Source organism: Marmota flaviventris, chromosome 3 (genome assembly GCF_047511675.1).
Source record: "Marmota flaviventris isolate mMarFla1 chromosome 3, mMarFla1.hap1, whole genome shotgun sequence".
In the NCBI taxonomy this organism is placed as follows: Eukaryota; Metazoa; Chordata; class Mammalia; order Rodentia; family Sciuridae; genus Marmota; species Marmota flaviventris.
The window spans coordinates 91,438,340-91,462,311 of record NC_092500.1 but is presented as its reverse complement, the minus strand read 5'-3'; the positions used below and the strand labels follow the sequence as shown (position 1 = coordinate 91,462,311).

The 23,972-nt window shown below is 36.3% G+C and overlaps 1 protein-coding gene and 1 pseudogene across 2 annotated transcripts in view; both read left to right on the top strand.

Annotated features, from left to right (window-relative positions):
• Positions 1–23,972, top strand: part of Pik3c2g (phosphatidylinositol-4-phosphate 3-kinase catalytic subunit type 2 gamma) — a 352,426-nt gene that overhangs the window by 312,677 nt on the left and 15,777 nt on the right. The window lies entirely within an intron of this gene.
• On the top strand, positions 8,606–9,064 carry LOC114108313 (trafficking protein particle complex subunit 2-like; annotated as a pseudogene).

Below are 23,972 nucleotides of genomic sequence, written 5' to 3'. Positions count from 1 at the left end.
TTGAACTGCTGAAACTAATTTTCAAAAAAAAAAATCATCCAATCTGGAGACTTTGAAGATAATATGAATTACTCCTAAGTTTATAGGTGTATTTTTAATCTTTCTCTGAATTCCATTTACATATTTCCAACTGTTGATGGGCATTAACACTGTGGTATCTTGCATCTATTTAAACTCAAAAATTCTGAAATTCTGTCCTCTACTTTCCACTAAAACCAGGTTTCATTGTGAATTACTTATTTCTATAAGCTTTTGCCCCATCCTCAAGTAACCCCTAGTCAAAACTTCTCTGTTTTCTGTATTTCAACTCATTTTAACAAATATATAATCGTTGACAAATCCTTTTAATTTCTTTTTGCCTCTATTATTCTCAAAATCCTATTCAATATTCTCTATCATTTCATCTATGAATTTATTTGATTGATTGATGTGATATCATGTCTGTTTTCTTCTTCTTCTAATTCCTCCTGCACAAAACTCTATTTTTGTCATATCAATAAACAACTTTAATAGTCTCTGTAAAGTTCAACTTCTTTAGCTTACTACATAGGTACTAAACAATCTAGCTATAAAACACCTTTTATATTGCCCCAATACAAAACTTGTATTATATCTAGATGTTTCATTCATCTTGACCAAACACCATCATTCTGTCTAGCCATGGCTTATTTCTATTTACCTTCTACACCCAGTGCAACCTTCCAGGTTCAACTGAAACCACTCATTTTCTCTGAAGCTCCAGGGCCACACTTGCTCCTGGTGAACTTTCTACCTTTGGAACTTCTTACACATAATACACATAACATTCATGTGACATTAATAGCCTATATCAGCTCTTGAAAATTTGATCATCTTATTTTATATAGTAGTTTCAATTGCATTGATAATTTCCTGAAAATAAAAATGGTGAAATATATTTTGTGTATACTAAAGTGCTACTACAATACTCTTTTTTTCTCCTATATATTAATCTTTGTCTGAGGGGAACACCTATTTCTCCTCACCTGCATCTAAGCTCCTGCCTTCAAGGAGCAGAATGCAAGCAGAACCACCTTTCTTTTTACTTATTTATTTTTGTACATTAATCCTTTATTGGTTCATAATAGTTATATATAATAGTAGGATTCATTTTGATGCAATTATAAATGTGAGTAATATAATTTGTTCCAATTCAGCTCCCAGTACCTACTTTCACCTTCCTCTTCTCCCTCCCCCATTCTCTTTCTTCTACTCTATTGTTTTTTTTCTATTTATTTACATTTTTAATTAGTTTCTTGTGGATATACATAATGAGGAGATTCACTGTAATATATTCATATATGTATATTGGAAAGTTAGTTCAGATTTATATCCTGTTTCTCCTCCCTCTTCCCACATCCCTTCATCCCTGATCTTTCTTTTATTTTGATGAAATTCCCACCCCCACCCTGTTTCTTTTTTCTCTCTTTTTCCTCCTTATTTTAGATCAACTTCCTCATACCAGAGAAAACATTCAATCTTTGACTTTCTGGGTCTGACTTATTTCACTTAGCATTATAGTTTCCACTTCTATCCATTTACCAGCAAATGGCATAATTTAATTATTTTATGGCTGAGTAATAATCTATTATGTATATATACCATATTTTCTTTATGTATTCATTTGTTGAAGGGCACCTAATTTGATTCCATAGTTTGGCTGTTGTGAATTTTGTGCTGCTATAAACACTGATGGCATCACTATAGTACGCTGATTTTAGATCCTTTGGAAATATATGGAGGAGTGAAATAGCTATGTCACATTATGGTTCCAGTCCTAGATTTTGAGGAATCTCCATACAGCTTTCCAGAGTGGTTGCTCCAGTTAGCAGTCCCACCAACAATGCATAAATGTACCTTTTTCCTTACATTTTTGTCAATTTATTATTATTTGTATTCTTGATAATTGCCATTCTTACTGGAGTTATATGAAATCTCAATTTAGTTTGAATTTGCACTTCACTAATTGCCAAGGTATGGAACATTTTTTCATCTATTTGTTGACCTCTCGCATTTCTTCTGTTCAGTTAATTTCCCATTTATTAATTGAGTTGGTTGCTTTTTTGGTATTGAATTTTTTTGAGTTCCTTATATAGTCTGAATATTAGTGCCCTATCTGAGAAATAGATGTCAAAAGATCTTCATTCTGTAGGCTCTGTCTTCACACTCTTGTTTCTTTTGTTGTGGAGAAGTTTTTAGTTTGAAGATATTCCATTATTGATTTTTACTTTTGTTTCTTGTGCTTGAAGGGTCTTGTTAAGGAAGTTGGTTCTTATGCCAATATGCTATAGTTTGGGGCCTACACTTTCTTCTAGCAGTTGCAGAGTTCTAAATTCCTAGGTCTTTAATACACTTTGAGTTGACATTTGTGCAGGGTAAGAGATAAGGGTCCAGCTTCATTCTTCTACCTATATATATTGTTATGATTTGGATGTGAGGTATATCCTCCAAAAGCTCACATGTGAGACAATGTAAGAAGGTTCGGAGGAGAAATGGTTGGGTTTTGAGAGTCTTAACCCAATCAGTGAATCAATCCCCTGATAGGGATTAACTGAATGCTAACTGAAGTGGCAGGGTGTGGCTGAAGGAGGTAGGAAATGGAGGCATGGCTTTAAGATATATATTTGTATCTGACATGTGGAGTCTCTCCCTCTGCTTCTGATCATCATGTGAGCTGCTTCCCTCCGCCATACTCTTGCCATGATAATTGCTCCTCACCTCGAGTCCCAAAAAATGGAGCCAGCCATTCAGAGCTCAATGAACTAAGAGCTCTGAAACTGTGAACTCTCTAATAAACTTTTCCTTCTCTACAATTGTTCTGGTTTGGTCCTTCTAGTCACAGCAGCCAAAAAGCTGACTAAAACAGATATCCATTTTTTAAGCATCATTTGTTAAAAAGACTCTTTTCACCTTTGTGAATACAGATGACTGTATTTATGTGGATTTGTCTCCGTGTCTTCCATTCTGTTCCATTGGTCTTCATATATGTTTTGGTGCAAGTACCATGCTGTTTTGTTCCTATAGCTCTGTAGTATAATTTCTGGTCTGATATTGTGATGCACCCAACATTGCTTTTTTTGCTCAGACTGCTTTGGCTATTCTGGGTCTCTATTTTTCCAAAAGAATTTTAGTACTGTTTTTTCCAGTTTTGTGAAGAATGTCATTTATACTTCAATGAGAATTGTACAAAGTCTGTATAAGACTTTTGGTAGTATGGCCAGTATTAATTCTGCCTCTCTAAGAACATGGGAGGTCTTTCCATCTTCTAAGATCTTCTTAAATTTCTTTCTTCTGGTTCTATAGTTTTCTTTGTAAAAATCCTTCACATCCTTCATTAGTTAATTCCCAAGGTTGTTTTTTGTTTGTTCGTTTGTTTTGTTTTACAGCATAATACTCTTAATACACAGCTGTTAAATAAGCAAACATTGGCTTCAATGTATAGCACCATAAAAAATACAATCCAGACCAAATTTACTATCGGCTATATTTTCAAATGAATAGATTTTCTGAGTTCAGCTGTCTACAATACTTGATTATAAACAGGATGTTCAAGTGCCCAATGTTTCATCTTAACATCTGTCTCACTTAAAAAGAAAGTGAATTCTTATTGAGGGTAATTTTTTTCAAATGTTCAAAAGCTCTAGGCACTCTCTGTGTTACATAACCATCAATACATATGTATCCACATGACTGGAATTCAATAATCACTGCCCCGTTTGTTTGTTTGCTTGTTTGTTTGTTTTCTGACAGTCTTGTTCCCTAATCTGTCCTTTCTCCAAATTCCCCTCAATTTTACATTTTTATGTAAAATATATAAGCTAAGAGAGAAGAAACAATAGAAAAATCACAAGATTGATAAGCAAGTAAAAATTTACAGAAAATAGCAAAAAGCTGAAAGTTTAAATTTTGTCAAATTATTTTTAAAAAGACATTTCATTTAGGACTGTATTTTGCATTTGCAAAAAAAATTACAATAATCAATTAAATAATTAAGTTCCAGGAAATTCAAATTTTTTTTAATTCCATATGTCAAAGTACTCTTCATAGAAACAAGCATTAAAATGCAAATACTGGAAATCATGCACTCTCTGAGTTAAAACTCCAATCTGACATAGGTAGGTCTTCATTTTTAACACAAAAATTCAATTCCTCTCATCCCACCTCCTCTGCCTACAAAGTGTCAGAATCTTCTTTCTCATTCATTTTGCATTCTGCTTTGTTTCAGGAGAGGCTTATGCCTGCTGAGGAAGCTGTCTATCTCAGTTGTTTGTCCTTATAAGAATTGATTAAGTTTAAGGCTGGGGCTAGAGCTCAGTGGCAGAGTACTTGCCTCGAATGTATGAGGCACTGGATTCAATCCTCAGCACCACATAAAAATAAACACATAAAATAAAGTCATACTGTCCATCTACAACTACAAAAAATTTTTTTTAAATTTAATTTTAAAAAAGATTTAATTAAGTTTACACACAGAAATACTAGCTTCCTAGAAAAATATGTCAGTTGCCATTCAACTGGATGGAACCCTGCAAGTGAACAAGTGGTACCTCCCTTCCTTCTGCTGTCTGATATCCCGTCAACTATTAGAATGACTTTTCTAGGTGTCTTTTCTTTAGACTTACTTTCTATGAATATCATGAAAAGATGTTTTGCCTATCCAATCTGTCCCAAGAACCCACATGTACTTTTAAGATATATTTCTCCAAAAGAAAACTAAAAAATTTTGTACCCATATTCACAGGTAGTAAGCTGAATTTTAGCAAATTTAAATCTTTTTCTAAGCTCCCACAACCAAGGAATGAGATATAAAGCCTTCAAAATTATGGGCTTTTATTTCTTAATCTAGATTTTATTATTAACATCCATTTATATTACTAATGCAACCTTAGTTATACCTGTTCCTGACAGACACTGCCCAGAAAGACTCTTCAAATGTGTGCCTGGCCCATTAAAAACAATTTCCAAAAGAGACCTGGTCATCTTCTTGTGTACCCATGAAATATCCCTGTCTTTTAGCCACGTTATATTGGGCACACCTCTCAAACCTAATCATCACATAACTAAGTGAAGAGAACAAAGAGGGGCAGATAATAGATGTCATGCAAAACCTTGACTTTATGATTATAAGTCCTTATGTATATCTTGAGAATTAAAAACAGCGCTTAGAACTTCTGGTTGCAGTGCAGTAAGATAAGACTACAAGAGATCTTCCCACTTACTGAATATAACAGATAGATGATTGATAGATAGAACAAATCTTAAAGGTAAACAAAAACAAGAAAAGTATGGAAGGGGATCAAAATTTGGAGAGGTTACTCACATGTGGATATATTCATATTCTCTCTCTCTCTCTCTCTCTCTCTCTCTCTCTCTCTCTCTCTCTCTCTCTCTCTCCCCATGTGATTGTCACTGTGCCCTTAATATGGGAGTGGTAGTTACAAAGAGTCCAGGTGGTATTGTGGTATTGGCAGCTTTGGCAGCAAAAACTCCAATAGTAATTCTGTATTTCTGATTAAAGAAATGCAGAAAAGTGGCCTATGCTTGCCAGATAGTGTAAGGAAAATCCCTGATAGGAGAGAAACAGAAAAGGGTATATATGTACCCCTCTTATGTATAAACAAATAATTCTCAGGCTAATTTCTGAGCTACTCTTCAGCAGGACAGACTCAAATCAGAATAACAAAGGCTTTGAGAATTGAATTGAGATTTGAACACTTTCAAACAACACTTGACAGAATTTACAGTCCTAATTGGGTTGACAGCTTACTTAAAACAAAAATATCAATTTTATCCAGCAGATTAAATTGCCAGAGTCTATACAACATAATGTTAATAATATCCAGGATATGATATTACCCAGAATTACTCATACAATGACCAGGCAATTGACAAACTTCAACTGAAAAAAAGTTATCGATAGACACCAAGCTGTGATAATCATATTTTTGGAACTATCAGACAAAACTTTGAAGTAGCAATAATAATTCTTCTCTAAGAATTAAGAAAGTCCTACTTGAAATTAACAAAGCATTAGGCATTATCAGCAGGAATTAAAGACTATAAGAACATATAAACTTAAGAATTAAAAAAGAAAATATCAAAAATGAAAAAAATGATATGAATGAACTTAATAGAAGAATGGAGGTGATTCTTCAATAAACTTGAAGGAAACTCAGCAAAAATTATCTAAAGAACACAGAAGGGGAAAACAAGATTTAAATAAGAAGAACAGAATTTCACAGACCTGTGGGAAAAAAATCAGAACATCTAACATTTGTATCTTTGGACTCCCACAAGGACAAAGGAAAGGGGGAGAAAAATATTGGCCCCAAACATCCAAGTTTTAGTGAAAGACATGAATTTATAAATTTAATAAGCTCAGGGAGTAACAGAAAGAAAAAAAAATCAAAGAAAATCATATCTTTACACACTGTAATCAAACTGCTCAAAACAAATAACAATGAAAAAAAAGTTTTTTGAAATTTCTAGAGACAAACAACACATACTGGGGAAGAAAAAAAACACTGTAGGCAAGAAACCACAGGAAAGTGTTGAAAGAAAAGAAGACAATTTAGAATTCTATGGCTAGAGAAAATAACCTCATCACAAAGGAGCAGCACAAAAATATTCTGATGAAGGAAAACAAAAAGAATATGACCCAAGCAGACAAACTCCACAAAACAAAACAAAAAGCTATATATTATTTTTATCTCTTCTATGAAAGCTAAGGCCAATGATTTGCGATGTTTCATTTGTTCAAATATAGGGAATTAGTAATTTTTCCTCTTAGTATTGCTCCAGCTGTATCCCTCAAATTTTGGTATGTTCATTTTCCTACAGTTTATACTTCTTATAGTTCTCTTCTGATTTCTTTTTTATCCACAGATTATTTAGAAATATTCTGTTTCATTTCCTATTGTTTGGAAAAATTTCAGGGATGTTATCCATTACTAATGTCTGGTTCAATTCCACTGAGGTTAGAGGACATTCTCGTTTGATAGGAATCCTTTTAAATGTGTTGAGGCTTGTTATATTGCCTAGAACATGATACATCTTGGTAAATGTTTCTTGTATGTTTGAAAAGAATATGAGTTCTACTATTGATGAGTAGAGTATGCTACAAATAAAAATTAGGTTATGTTGGTTAATTATGTTATTCAAGTCTTTTATAACCTTAGTGATTTTCTGTATACTAGTTCTGATTAACTATTAAAAGAAAGATATTAAAATTCCCAACTATAATTGTTACTGTGCACACTGTTGCATGAACATTTAAATTACTATGTCTTCTTGAGTATTAAATCCTCTATCATTAGGAAATTAATTTTTTTAGTCCTGGCAATACATTTTGCTCTCAAGATACTTTTCAGATATTTATATGTTAATCCAGCTTTCTTTTGATTAATATTAGCATGGTATGTCTTCTTCATCCATTTAACCTATTTTTATCTTCCCATTTGAAGTCAGCTTCACATTAACTATAGATATCATAGATATTAGATGACAGAAAGATATGCATGCTGTAGAGCAATATAGTACAATCTCTAGCACATAAATGAGTTGAATCTATATTTATGTGTTTTCCCAAGTATATTGTTAAGCCAATTTTTTCATATCCTGGATTTACAGAATGAGTCTTCTAAACCCAAAAGAAGAACATGGCATTTAATCTGCTATTTTTAACCTTCTTAGATACAGTTCATTATCCTATCCTTTCATATCTTGCCCTGATCATCTAATCTTGCATATCTGCTACCACTCAGATGATTGATATCTATGCATTATATACCTATAAACTTATTTAAATCATAATAAAACCGTTTTTAAGACAAGATATAAGTAAGTATCTGAAGTACATAGGCAAACAACTTTTTTAATCTCTAAATTACTAGTTTCTGACCTTTGCCATCCAATCTTCCTCCTATACTAGCAAATATATCAGCATCATACATCTAATCTTCCAATATTTCATCTGTTCTGAATAATTCTTCAACAACCCCTAATGAAACAGAGTCCATCTCCTTTCTTTATACAATTTGCTTAGCCCTTAGGGATAGAGGCTGATGGTCAGAAGATTTCGAATCATTTAGAGAATGTCAGCAATTTTTTTTAAGAGTTTAATTACCAGTTAATTCATAAGCAGCTCATCAACATTTGCTATTGAGTAGATACTAAAAAAAAATAATAAAATAAAATAAAGAGGTTTGAAGCCACCCTTCTTACACGTTATTAAGATGGAGAAGTAGGTTTATGATCTGCAAATGCCCGCCTTCTCAGAGGCTCGGTTTTCCCTAGATCATTCAGCTAACCCAGCATTTCTTAACTGCGGCATAATTGCCATGTGGAGCTGGAAAATTCTTTGTTGCAGGAGGCAGTCCTGTGCATTGTAAGTTGGTCACAGCATCCCTAGTTTGTAACAACTAAAAGCCAGTAGCACTCCTACCTCGCGGGCACAGCTATGAGAACCAGGTCTCCAGACATTACCAAATGTCCTCTGGGAGGCAAAATAGTCCCTGGGTTTTGAGTACCATGGAACCGAACTTTCATAGAGTTTCCGCCATTGTGTGCTGTGAGCAAGATTTTTTAAATGAACTATATATTGAAGACAGTGGCTGGAAGCTTCCACTTTGTCATTGTTGGCCACCATGATAATCCAGTTTTGGAAATGAAATTTTTGCCAGCTGGGAAAAGCAGAATCCAAAGATGGTCATCCTTGTCTGAGCGAATTCATAGCTCACACTGCTCTTGACCTTGCGGGTGAAAACATGTGGCTTTCGAACAACATGTATTTGAAAACTATGGACAAATTCAATAAGTGGTTTGTGTCAGCATTTGTCACTGTAGAGCATGTGAGATTTATTATGCTTCATGATATAGGGCAAGAAGATGGAATCAGGAACTTATGTACTGATGTTAATGATTTATATACAAAATTTGCAATGAATCCATTTTATAAACTCAATTGTCCTGTTCAGTCAAGGCATTTGACAGAAAATTTCAATCCTTTGGGAAGAAACACCTTTTAATAAAGCTGAATGCAGAGTAAACAATGTCACCACAATGGGCTATACTTCTGAATGTGTACATTGTAAGTAACTGGATTAAATAATTTGGAAAACTTAAAAAATAAATAAAGATTGAAAAGTGGAAAACCATGCCAAACTTCACAAGGTACTCAGTGACAAAATCTGAAGCTCTAATTAAAATTCTAGATTTTGAGAAGCAATTTAATTTGTACATATTGAGTCAGAAAAAGAATTCTGTTAGACTGTGACTTCTGTAGGTTGTTAACAACATTAAGTTGAAGATTAAGTTAAAAAAAAAAATAGTTGTCCCTCAGTATCCATCTGGAACTAGTTTACAGGGCCTCCCTACAGATGCCCAAGTCCCTTATATAAAACGGCATAGTGTTTGCATATAAGCTAATAAGCTATAGTCATTCTCCTGTGTTTTTGAAATCACCTCTACGTTATTTATAATATCTACTTCAATAAAAATGTTATGTAAGTAGTTGGTATACTATGCTGTTTAGGTAATTTTTACAAGTTAAAAAGTTTGTACATGTTCAGTACAGATGCGATTTTTTAAGAAAGCATTTTTGATCCTTAGTTTGTTGAATCCAAACCAGTGGATGTGGGAACTGCAGATGAGGAGGGCTAACTGAAAATTATATATATTAAATATCATGAGATGATTTTACCAGTGAGTTTATTTCTTTGAAATTATGTTGATCCCTTTTCTCTATCCTCTCAAACACCAAAATGTTAGACACATAGTAGTTAGATTTTAAATGTGATTTAAAAAAAATATTGGAAATTACCTATTGATAAGAGTCCTGTTAAAGGCTTAAATTTTTATATTAGGCAGAAGACCATCTTAATTTAATTCATGAAAACCTAAAATTATTCTTCTCACATTAACCAACACATACAGTTTAGAAAGACCATTTCATCTTTTAAGTAAAGCAAAAAAAAAAAAACTGAATCACAAACACTTTAATTGTGCTTCTATACTTTTGGCAAACACTATCACTTTATTTAAAAAAAAAAAAAAAACTTTTCATGATGGCTACCCTGAGTTTAAAAATTGTAATTTGGCAGGCACAGAAATGAGAAAATGCCTTTTTATTATGTTGTTTTGTTTCTGGCATAGACCTCAGGTTTTGATAGTCCTATCATATTTTAATCATCGTCAGTTCATTTCTACTGAAGCTTATATTATCCTGTGATTGGAAACATTTAACTTTAAAAAAAAAGAAAATTCTCATAAATTATTCATTGAAAAGATAATAACCTATTAAATACAACTAAGCTTTGGATTAATCTACAGAAGTTTCCAAAGTGTCTTGATATTTTTAAACCAACTGTATCTTCATCACATTCCTAATAAAACTTGATCTAGAAGGGTTCCAAATGCTTAGCCTTTCTTTGTAGAAAGTCAATATAGGGCATTGGTTAAGCACATAGGTTTTATAGAAAAACTTCCAATAGAAAAAAGATGACAATACTGACTTGAGGATTATTTTAAGACAGTGCTTCTCGTGTAATTAGTATTTATTATGTGTTATCTATTATTATTATTACTATGTATGGAAAGTAAATATCTCCCTCAGATACATTTGAAAATACTGAAGGGTAGCTGGTATACCTTAAATGTTAGATGATTTTTATAAACAGCTTTAATTGTTTTGTTCTTGTAGCAACATGCTATTGCTTTCCTTTCTCTGTCAGTTTTGATAAATTAGCCTTATTTTCAATATACTTTCATTTTTTAGCCATAAGAGCAACAATAGTAGTATTGAAAGCCATTTGAAATGCGGTATGCAATCTGGGGAAAGAAAGGCAGAATATTTGTATATTTAATTATTCATAAAACTAAAACAATACCATTTAGAGGTCAACATTCTGAATAAAGAATTGCTAATATACCTGCATGCTGAGGCCTTCACTAAGTTTTGCAACCTAAAACAATAATCAAGCTATGAATCCCTTATATTTCACTCTTCAGTTGAGAAAGAAATCTCTACTAGTGAATTCTAAGAATATCCTAAGACCTTCATTTCTAATCTTTTCAACTAGTAGGACTGCTTTTTAAACTTTTTTATTTTTATTTTTTTTAATTTTTTATTGTTGGTTGTTCAAAACATTACATATTTCTTGATATATCATATCTCACACTTTGATTCAAGTGGGTTATGAGCTCCCATTTTTACCCCATATACAGATAGCAGAATCACATCAGTTACACATCCATTGATTTACATATTGCCATACTAGTGTCTGTTGTGTTCTGCTGCCTTTCCTATCCTCTACTATCCCCCCTCCCCTCCCCTCCCCTCCCTTCTTCTCTCTCTACCCCCTCTACTGTCATTCATTTCTCCCCCTTGTATTACTTTTCCCTTTCCCCTCACTTCCTCTTGTATGTACTTTTGTATAACTCTGAGGGTCTCCTTCCATTTCCATGCATTTTCCCTTCTCTCTCCCTTTCCCTCCCACCTCTCATCCCTGTTTAATGTTAATCTTCTTCTCCTGCTCTTCGTCCCTACTCTATTCTTAGTTACTCTCCTTATATCAAAGAAGACATTTGGCATTTGTTTTTTAGGGATTGGCTAGCTTCACTTAGCATAATCTGCTCTAATGCCATCCATTTCCCTGTAAATTCTATGATTTTGTCATTTTTTAATGCAGAGTAATACTCCATTGTGTATAAATGCCACATTTTTTTTATTGGTTGTTCAAAACATTACAAAGCTCTTGACATATCATATTTCATACATTTGATTCAGGTGGGTTTTGAACTCCCGATTTTACCCCAAATACAGATTGCAGAATCACGTCGGTTACACATCTACATTTTTACATAATGCCCTATTAGTAACTGTTGTATTCTGCTACCTTTCCTATCCTCTACTATCTCCCCTCCCCTCCCCTCCCATCTTCTCTCTCTACCCCATCTACTGTAATTCATTTCTCTCCATGTTTATTTTCCCATTCCCCTCACAACCTCTTATATGTAATTTTGTATAACAATGAGGATCTCCCTCCATTACCATGCAATTTCCCTTTTCTCTCCCTTTCCCTCCCACCTCATGTATCTGTTTAATGTTAATCTTTTCTTCCTGCTCTTCCTCCCTGCTTTGTTCTTAGTTGCTCTCATTATATCAAAGAAGACATTTGGTATTTGTTTTTTAGGGATTGGCTAGCTTCACTAAGCATAATCTGCTCTAGTGCCATCCATTTCCCTGCAAATTCCATGATTTTGTCATTTTTTAGTGCTGTATAATACTCCATTGTGTATAAATGCCACATTTTTTTTATCCATTCATCTATTGAAGGGCATCTGGGTTGGTTCCACAGTCTAGCGATTGTGAATTGTGCTGCTATGAACATCGATGTAGCAGTATCCCTGTAGTACGCTCTATTAAGGTCTTCAGGGAATAGTCCGAGAAGGGCAATAGCTGGGTCAAATGGTGGTTCCATTCCCAGCTTTCCCAGGAATCTCCATACTGCTTTCCAAATTGGCCGCACCAGTTTGCAGTCCCACCACCAATGTACAAGAGTACCCTTTTCCCCACATCCTCTCCAGCACTTGTTGTTGTTTGACTTCATAATGGCTGCCAATCTTACTGGAGTGAGATGGTATCTTAGGGTGGTTTTGATTTGCATTTCTCTGACTGCTAGTGATGGTGAGCATTTTTTCATGTACTTGTTGATTGATTGTATGTCCTCCTCTGAGAAGTGTCTGTTCAGGTCCTTGGCCCATTTGTTGATTGGGTTATTTGTTTTCTTATTGTTTAATTTTTTGAGTTCTTTGTATACTCTGGATATTAGGGCTCTATCTGAAGTGTGAGGAGTAAAAATTTGTTCCCATGATGTAGGCTCCCTATTTACCTCTCTTATTGTTTCTCTTGCTGAGAAAAAACTTTTCAGTTTAAGTAGGTCCCATTTGTTGATTCTTGTTATTAACTTTTGTGCTATGGGTGTCCTATTAAGGAATTTGGAGCCCGACCCCACAATATGTAGATCGGAGCCAACTTTTTCTTCTATCAGACGTAGAGTCTCTGATTTGATATCTAGCTCTTTGATCCACTTTGAGTTAACTTTTGTACATGGCGAGAGGAGGGGATTCAGTTTCATTTTGTTGCATATGGATTTCCAGTTTTCCCAACACCATTTGTTGAAGATGCTATCCTTCCTCCATTGCATGCTTTTAGCTCCTTTATCAAATAAAAGATAGCTGTAGCTTTGTGGATTAGTCTCTGTGTCCTCTATTCTGTACCATTGGTCCACCCGCCTGTTTTGGTACCAGTACCATGCTGTTTTTGTTACTATTGCTCTGTAATATAGTTTTAAATCCGGTATCGCTATACCACCTGATTCACACTTCCTGCTTAGAATTGCTTTTGCTATTCTTGGTCTTTTATTTTTCCATATGAATTTCATGATTGCTTTATCTATTTCTACAAGAAATGCCATTGGGATTTTGATTGGCATTGCATTAAACCTATAGAGAACTTTTGGTAATATCGCCATTTGATGATGTTAGTTCTGCCTATCCATGAACAGGGTATATTTTTCCATCTTCTAATATCTTCTACTTCTCTTTTTAGGGTTTTGTAGTTTTCATTGTATAAGTCTTTCACCTCTTTTGTTAGGTTGATTCCCAAGTATTTTATTTTTTTTGAGGATATTGTGAATGGAGTGTTTTTCCTCATTTCCGTTTCAGAAGTTTTGTCGCTGATATACAGAAATGCCTTTGATTTATGCGTGTTGATTTTATATCCTGCCACTTTGCTGAATTCATTTATTAGTTCTAGTAGTTTTTTTGTAGACCCTTTTGGGTCTTCTAGGTATAGAATCATGTCACCTGCAAATAGTGATAATTTAAGTTCTTCCTTTCCTATTTTTATGCCTTTACTTTCTTTCGTCTGTCTAATTGCTCTGGCCAGTGTTTCAAGAACTATATTGAATAGAAGTGGTGATAGAGGGCATCCCTGTCTTGTTCCAGATTTTAGGGGGAATGCCTTCAATTTTTCTCCATTGAGAATGATGCTAGCCTGAGGCTTAGCATAGATAGCTTTTACTATGTCGAGGTAAGTTCCTGTGATTCCTAGTTTTTCTAATGTTTTGAACATAAAGGGATGCTGTACTTTGTCGAATGCTTTTTCTGCGTCTATTGAGATGATCATATGGTTCTTATCTTTAAGTCTATTGATGTGGTGAATAACATTTATTGATTTCCGTATATTGAACCATGCTTGCATCCCAGGGATGAATCCTATTTGATCATGGTGCACAATTTTTTTGATTTGCCTTTGTATCCGATTCGCCAGAATTTTATTGAGGATTTTTGCATCTAGGTTCATCAGAGATATTGGTCTGTAGTTTTCTTTCTTTGAGGTGTCTTTGTCTGGTTTCGGAATCAGGGTGATGTTGGCCTCATAGAATGAATTTGGCAGAGCTCCCTCTTTTTCTATTTCCTGAAATAGCTTGAAAAGTATTGGTATTAATTCTTCCTTAAAGGTTTTGTAAAACTCCGCTGTATACCCATCCGGTCCTGGGCTTTTCTTGGTTGGAAGTCTTTTGATTGCTTCTTCTATTTCATCTATTGATATTGGTCTGTTTAAGTTGTGAGTATCCTCCTGACTCAGTCTGGGCAAATCATATGACTTAAGGAATTTATCGATGTCTTCACTATCTTCTATTTTATTGGAATATAGGTTTTCAAAATAATTTCTAATTGTCTTCTGTATTTCTGTAGCGTCTGTTGTGATATCGCCTTTTTCATCCCGTATGTTAGTAATTTGAGTTCTCTCTCTTCTTCTCTTCGTTAGCATGGCTAAGGGTCTGTCGATCTTATTTATTTTTTCAAAGAACCAACTTTTAGTTTTGTTAATTTTTTCAATAGTTTCTTTTGTTTCAATTTCGTTGATTTCCGCTCTGATTTTAATTATTTCTTGCCTTCTGCTACATTTGCTGTTGTTTTGCTCTTCCTTTTCTAGGGCTTTGAGATGAAGTGTGAGCTCATTTATTTGCTGGTTTTTCCTTTTTTTGAGGAATGACCTCCAGGCGATGAATTTCCCTCTTAAAACTGCTTTCATTGTGTCCCATAGATTCCGATATGTTGTGTCTGTATTTTCATTTATCTCTAAGAATTTTTTGATTTCCTCCTTTATGTCTTCTGTAACCCATTGATCATTCAGTAACATATTGTTCATTTTCCATGTGATGTAGGATTTTTCCTTCCTTCTTTTATCATTGATTTCCAGTTTCATTCCATTATGATCAGATAAAATGCATGGGATTATCTCCACCCCTGTATATTTATTGAGGGTTGCCCTATGGCATAATATATGGTCTATTTTTGAGAAGGATCCATGTGCTGCTGAGAAAAAAGTATATCCACTTGATGATGGTTGATATATTCTATATATGTCAGTTAAGTCTAGGTTGTTGATTGTGATATTGAGTTCTATAGTTTCTTTATTCAACTTTTGTTTGGAGGATCTGTCAAATGGTGAGAGAGGTGTGTTGAAGTCACCCATAATTATTGTGTTGTGGTCTATTTGATTCTTGAACTTGAGGAGAATTTGTTTTATGAACGTCGCAGCACCATTGTTTGGTGCATAAATATTGATAATTTTTATGTCTTGTTGGTGAATGGTTCCTTTTAACAGTATATAATGTCCTTCCTTATCCCTTTTGATTAACTTAGTCTTGAAGTCGATTTTATTCGATATGAGGATGGCCATCCCTGCTTGCTTACGAGGACCGTGTGCGTGGTATATTTTTTCCCAACCTTTCACCTTCAGCCTGTGTATGTCTTTTGCAATCAGATGTGTCTCCTGGAGGCAGCATATTGTTGGATTTGTTTTTTTAATCCATGTTACCAGCCTATGTCGCTTTATTGGAGAGTTTAAGCCATTAACGTTTAGAGTTACTATTGATATATGGTTTGTACTTCCAGCCATGTTTGACTATTTATCTTCTTTTTTTTTAATTTAATTTAGTTTGTTTCTCCATGGTTAGCTTTCCCCCTGCCCTCTGTTTTTATAGAGGCACTTCCCACTGATGGTTTTGGTTATTGTTTTTCATTTCTTCCTCGTGTAGTGTTTTGCTCAAGATGCTTTGCATTGCTGGTTTTCTGGCTGCAAATTCTTTTAGCTTTTGTTTATCATGAAAGATTTTTATTTCGTTGTCGTACCTGAAGCTTAATTTTGCTGGATACAGAATTCTTGGTTGGCATCCATTGTCTTTCAGTGTTTGAAATACGTTGTTCCAGGATCTTCTCGCTTTCAGCGTCTGTGATGAAAAATCTGTTGTTAACCTTATTGGTTTACCCCTGAATGTAATCTGCCTCCTTTCTCTTGTAGCTTTTAATATTTTCTCTTTGTTCTGTATTATTGGATATCTTCATAACAATGTGTCTTGGCGTTGGTCTACTGTGATTTTGTGTGCTCGGTGTCCTGTATGCATCTAAACTTTGTATATCCGTTCCCTTTTTTATTTCTGGAATGTTTTCTGTAATTATTTCATTCAGCAGGCTACTCATTCCCTTGGTTTGAATCTCTGTACCTTCTTCTATCCCGATGACTCGTAGGTTTGTTTTTTTTATGTTATCCCATATCTCTTGGATGTTTCTCTCGTGATTTTTAACCAGCCTTTCTGAGTTGGCTAGGCTCTTTTCAAAATGATATATTTTGTCTTCATTATCTGACGTTCTGGCTTCTACTTGCTCCACTCTGTTAGTGATACTCTCAATTGAGTTTTTAATTTGGTTTATCGTTTCCTTCATTTCTAGAATTATTGTTTGATTTTTTTTTATAATCTCTATCTCCTGATAAAGATGCTTAACTTCTTCTTTTATCTGTTTATGTAATTGATTTTCAAAGTGTTCTTTCACTGTTTGGATTTGCTGTCTCGTATCCTCTTTAAGGTTCGATTCCATCTGTCTAAGGTGTTCCTTGAGTTCTTTATATGACCATTTTTCTGCTGACTCTAGGTCCTCCTGAATATTTAGGCTGTCCTTCATTGTTTGTACCCCTTTTCTTCCTTGCTTTTTTATGCTGCTCATGTTACTTCTTGTTCTGCTTGATTGCTGAGTTACTGTTTACTCTTATAAATTTATTTGATGCTTGGGAAGAAAGATATTAAAAGGGAAGGGAAGAAGTCACTAAAGAGAATGAGAGTAGGCAGGTAGAATTCAAGGAAGGGGGAATAAGAAAATTGAAAAGAAATGAAAAGACAAAAGAAACAAAAACAAAACACACACAAAAAAGTTAGAAAATAAAGAAAGAATAGAAAAAAATTTTTTTTACAAAAATAATAATGATAATAAAAATAATGAAAATTAAAATTAAAAAAATTATAATAATAAAAAAATTTTTAAAAAATTAGAAACATTAAAAAAAGTTAAAGAACAACAACAATAAAAAATTGAAAATGAAAGAAAAAAAAGAAAAAGAAAAAAATGATAATAATAATAATAAATGCAGTCATAGAGTTCGATTAATTCCTCTTCCAGTAGGTGGAGCTGTGCCCACTGGGTCAAGCTTCTCCTCTCACTAAGTGGGAACCAATCACTGTGTAGCAGCTCTTCCTCACAGACTGGGCGGGTCTCCAATCCTGAGTGCCTAGGGCCTTCTCTTGTGTTTCCTCAAGCCAGGCCGCGCTCACCTGTGACGCTCACCACAATACTGGCTACACGCCATGTCTGCTGCTCCTGGGAGCCCTGTTGCGCTGGTTTCAATGCAGTTATCTCCTCCACCCGTGACGTCAGTTCTCTGCCAAGTTGGTATCCCATGCAAATGGTGACCGTTCGTTCCCTTTGCCGGGTGACCAGTGCAATGGGTGGGTCCTGACTGTCTCTCCCAATCCCCGTTTCAATCCTGTGGCCACTGCCTATGAAGGCTTGGTTGGTTTTTACCTCTGAAAGTTCCTAAGGGCCAACCAGTTATTTCAGCGGGATTGTTAGTGCTGAGTCACGAGAAGCAGGCGAACCGGAGCTTGGATGCAGCCGATCCGGGCTCGGTGTGTGTGTTCTGAGGGGCCCAGACTGTACACCCCAGATCCATGTCAGCTCAGCATTGCCTAGTGATCCTGGGCAAACAGCATTTATACAGTTTACAGTTCCCTATGCCCGCGCAGTTGAAGAGGTCAGAGACTTGATCTCTCCCCGCCCGCTGCCATGTTAGATCTCCTCAATGATATTCATGTTGCCCTTACAGCTTCCTGGCATAAGCAAGTTCTTGGGATTATACAAACTGCTGCTTCTGTTTCCAGTCCAGATTTCTAGAAATTAAACCCTGCCGCCGTCGCCTCTTTCCTGGGGCCACTCTCAGGGGCGCCGCGCTCGTCCGCGACCGTAGCTGCGCCAAAGAACCGGTGCCCAGTCCCCAGGGCCCAAGCGGCTGCCGCCGCGGCTCTCCAGCTCCCTCCTCTGAAGCACGGGTCCCCTCGCAGGGGCATGCAGAACGACCCCAGAGCAGGCTCTGCCCGAGGGTGCAGCGGAGAACAGGCGACCCAGGCGCTGAAGGCTGCGGTCCAGCCTTTGGAGGACAGGGCTCGGCACGCAGCACAGCTCCAACCTCTAGGTGCGGCTGCCGGACAATGTAGCCATAGCCATCAAGACAGCCGGCAGAAAGCAAATGGCGGCTCCCGCGGAGTGGATTTTCGGCACAGAAACCGCAACCCAGCCAAGGATCCCAATCCACAAACTCTCCCTGTGTAAAAAATATTCAAAAAAAAAAAAAAAAAGGCAGGGCGCACTGAGCTTTCTTTGCCTAGGCTACTTACAATGCACTGCTGATTACACAGTCACCTTCTCTGCCCGGAGCGAAGCGAAAGAGGAAGCAGATGGGAGCAAAGCGCCCGCGGCTTTGGGCGGCAAAGCGTCCGGGAGCCAAGCGTCTCTTTTTTGATCTCTTTGTTCTTCCTGCTGCTTGGCAAAGTGGTCCGCTACAGATTAACGGTGAAAGGGGTTCTTACACGCTGTGCAAAATCTCTATTAAAGCCGCTGCTCTGAGCACCACGCTCAGCACTTCAGCAACCCCGTGCGCAGCGGCCATCTTCTCCTCACTCACCAAGATAGGGTTCCAATGCCACATTTTTTTTATCCATTCGTCTATTGAAGGGCATCTAGGTTGGTTCCACAGTCTTGCTATTGTAAATTGTGCTGCTATGAACATCGATGTAGCAGTGTCCCTGTAGCATGCTCTTTTTAGGTCTTTAGGGAATAGACCGAGAAGGGGAATAGCTGGGTCAAATGGTGGCTCCATTCCCAGCTTTCCAAGAAATCTCCATACTGCTTTCCAAATTGGCTGCACCAATTTGCAGTCCCACCAGCAATGTACAAGTGTACCCTTTTCCCCACATCCTCGCCAGCACTTGTTGTTGTTTGACTTCATAATGGCTGCCAATCTTACTGGAGTGAGATGGTATCTTAGGGTGGTTTTGATTTGCATTTCTCTGACTGCTAGAGATGGTGAGCATTTTTTCATGTACTTGTTGATTGACTGTATGTCCTCCTCTGAGAAGTGTCTATTCAGGTCCTTGGCCCATTTGTTGATTGGGTTGTTTGTTCTCTTATTGTCTAATTTTTTGAGTTCTTTGTATACTCTGGATATTAGGGCTCTATCTGAAGTGTGAGGAGTAAAGATTTGTTCCCAGGATGTAGGCTCCCTATTTACCTCTCTTATTGTTTCTTTTGCTGAGAAAAAACTTTTTAGTTTGAGTAAGTCCCATTTGTTGATTCTAGTTATTAACTTTTGTGCTATGGGTGTCCTATTGAGGAATTTGGAGCCCGACCCCACAGTATGTAGATCGTAGCCAACTTTTTCTTCTATCAGACGGCGTGTCTCTGATTTGATATCAAGCTCCTTGATCCATTTTGAATTAACTTTTGTGCATGGCGAGAGAAAGGGATTCAGTTTCATTTTGTTGCATATGGATTTCCAGTTTTCCCAGCACCATTTGTTGAAGATGCTATCCTTCCTCCATTGCATGCTTTTAGCCCCTTAAACTTATTTTTTAAAAATGATTCTTTGGATGTTATTAAAATCTTTTTAATATATGGTAAGTTTAAGAAATATAAAATAATTTTAAAATCTACTATGAATGCAGCAGTGCTTTAAAATATTAAATCTGTGTTAACAAAAGCACTGACATACATTTGATAAAAAAGTAGTACACATATTTGAGACATCAATTCCCTCTGTGGGGAATGTTTGGTGTCAATATGGATCCAGCCCTTGCCCTTTACCCAGGGGTCCCTATAAGGCAACTCTTTGATTAAATGTTAATACCTAATACTAGCAGGAAATTTTCCTGCTACTTTTTGTTCCTTCCTTGTATTCTATCAAAAAGAGGCAAGATGGGGAGAATTGCACAGGGATAAGAGGAGGCACAGAAATACAGCACAACCCCCAAGAAATGGGTAAGTCTTCATCAGTTCCCAGAAGGAGATTTAAATAGCATATTATATTCATTTGATAATGAATTCTTAAGGAGTTAATGGAGAGAACTACAAAGAGAAGGTGAGGAAGACTTTAAGGAGAGGAGCACAGCAATTAGGGGTCAAGTCTCCAGGTGAAAGTGAGGATGGTTTCAGGGTTCATCTTGAGATCAAGTCCAAATAATGATGTTATCCATACAGTCCAGCTCCAATAGAAGGGAGATGAAAAGGTTGGCCCATGCCTGTAACCCCAGGGGCTGAGGAGGCTGAGGCAGGACAATCGCCAGTTCAAAGCCAGCCTCAGCACCTTAGTGAAGGCCTCAGCACCTTAGCAAGACTCTGTCTCAAAATTAAAAATAAAAAGGGCTGGGAATGTGAGTCAGTATTAAGCACCCCTGGGTTCAATCCCAGTACCAAGAAAGAAAGACGAGAGAGAGACAGAGATAGCACACAGGAAAGAAGGTAGGGAAAGAGGGAGGGAGGGGAAGGGAGGGGAAGGGAGAAAGGAAGGGAGGGAGGGGAAGGGAAGGCATAGGATAAAGGAGAGTAAGTACATAATTGTCTAATATGATCTTAGAGATAGGATTAAGTTAAAGATTTTTAACACCGAAATATTATATATAACAAGCAGACCTTGACACATTTACTCCTGATCAACAACAAACTCAAATAATTTGGAGGAGAAAGACCAATCTATCAGAGACATGTCTTCAAATGGCTAGGTGTTCTGGATTATTAGCTAGGATAAAACTTAAAAGTAGGACTCAAGATACATCCACTTTATCCTGCAATGGACCTTTTATTGCTTGCTATTACATTGCCATAAAGAAAAGAAACTACTTTAATGAAATCTTAGGAATGAAATCTTATTTCTCTATTGTATTGTAAATAATGATTCAACATATGGAGCACTTTCAAAGTGCTAGACATTATGATTATAAACCTTGTTCATCCAGTCATTTGATAATTAGGTATAGTCTTGTGCCACATAACAGTGTCTTGGTCAATGATGGATCTCATGTATGACAGTGGTCCCATAAGATCATAATGCAGCTGAATATTTCCTATGGCCTAGTGAATGCACAGTGTACAAGCAAGAGGAAAGGAAACTGCAGAAGAAGGAAAAAAAAAGAACCCCCAAGAAAATTCACAGTGAAGAGTTTAGCAGATGCTTTTGCAGACCTCAACAGGTTCCCTAGGACAAGTTTAAAAATACGGATTTCAACACAAAAAGGTTTGCATTAATAGATAGGAATATTCAAGGTGCGTTATCTGCTTACAAGCAAATTGATGATGAAAAAAAAAAAAAGAAATAAGCCAAGAAAAATACCATGGACAAATTTCTGAAAATAGTGACAATTCCTGATGAAGAGACTCAAGATGATTCCAAATAAAGGGGAGTTGGCATTGTTACCATAGAAGATAATGGTTCCATGCATATTGCTGCCCTGAAGACCTTCCAGTGGGACAGGATGTGGAGGTGGAAGACAGCGATGCTGATGACCCTGAGCCTGTGTAGGCCTAGGTTTTATAATAAAAATTAAAAAGTGAAAATAGAAAAAAAAAACTAATAGAATAAGAATATAAAACACACAGCGGTTATAGTTGTTTTCAAGCCATTATTATTATAAAAAGAGTCAGAAGGTTTTTTTAAAAACTAAAAGTTTGTAACATAAAAGTTACAATATGCTAAGATTAATTTATTGAAGAAAGAATTCTTTTATAAACTTAGTGTAGCCTAAATGTAGAGTGTTTATAAAGGCCACCGTAGTGAATGGTTGTCCTAGGCCTTCACATCCACCCACTACTCACTCACCCACTCACTGCCTCACCCAGAGCAGCTCCCAGTCCTGCCACCTCAATTCATGGCATATGTCCTATACAGATGCACCACACTTTATTTTTTTATACTCTATTTCTACTATACCTTTTCTATATAGTTAAGTACACAAATGCCATTGTGTTACAACTGACTACAGGATTCAGTAAAATGTTGTAGGGGTCTGTAGCCTAAGAGAAGCAGGCTATATAGCACATGGCCTACATGGGTAGTAGGCTCTGCCTTCTGGGTCTGCATGAGTAAGTGTGGTGATGGGCGATGTTCATACAGGAATGATGAGGCACTTCTCAGAATTAACAGTCAGGCAGTCAAGGTGCCGATCAACCCCAGATGCACCCTGGGAAGAAGGAGATTAGTACAATCCAGTAAAAGAGAGTGCCACTGTGTAGGGGGGCCTTGAGCTATTCTGAAGTTCACCCTACTGTGCTCTCCTAAAGTGTTTCTTTTCACTTTCAATGAACCTCTGCCTTGTCTGCCAACTTCTAAAAAAAAATTGACAGACATGACCATCTTTACTATCCACCATCTACCAAGCACTGTGCTTGAGAGAAGACTGCTAATTAGTGAGGATTTAAGCATTTTGATTGGAGACTTAGAAAGATTTTAAAGCTTTGAAGAAGATTCTTAGGGTGGACTCAGAAAGATAAATAACCAACAAAATAAAGCCCAGAAGAAATGGGAGGGAGTAGAACAAGAAGTGCATCTTCCATTAAATAATTTCTAATTTCATAAGGAAGAGGATAAACTTATAATTTTCTATAACATAGAAAATAATAAATACTTTAATAACAAATTTAGAATATTTTGAGTTCAGAGTTAGTCTGACCAACAAAAATTAAGTTTAGATGATTTCGCATTACCTTCTGGGCACAGTAAAATCATTTGCCTGAATTCTAGAAGAAAGTAATGGTGTTACTTTACTTCAATTCCTGCAAATAAGAAGTCCTTTGGATGACGGGAGGAAACTCCTCATCTATCAGATGGGGCTCTGATTGAGAACTCTGTATTTCTAAGCCTTCTTGTTCTCCATGTCAGTATTAAGTCTTTGCGAAGGTCAAAATAAAGCCAGAGTAAAAAAATCTCAGGTTAAGACAGTTAGACAAGTAGGGGTTATTAAATCATTTTAAAGTAAAATTTAATTTGCATAAACATAAGGGCAAAGGGTAAAATGAGAATTATTTGACAAAGAGACAGCTAGTGATTTCTTTAATAAATTATTTGAGATCTTTAAGGAACAGGATGTGATGCCTGTAAGAGGTGGAAAAGTTGATTTTGATAACACAGCTGCACTGGGAGGAAAAAAGTTTCTCTTAAAGACTTGAGGAATCACTGTCTGCATTTAAAGATGTGAAAGGACAAACGAAGGCTGCTGCTCCCGTGATATGTGCCCCTGACTTAAATGGATACCTGTGCTTTTCTATCTTTCTAAGAAGTCCAGAATATTCAAGGACCTTGTCAAGGGCACTATCTTAAAAACAGAAGCCCAAAGCTTGAGTGTGGGTAGATGCTTCGTGAAGGAGGGTACATAAAAGATTTTTCCTCTTCTGTCACTTGGAGTTTAATCTCCAGGCAGTGGGGGATCCTTGAACATTGTGAGAAGAGAAGTGACAGGATCAAATCAGCTTTATGGGAAAATTAAGTATACCAGTGACATACAGAATGA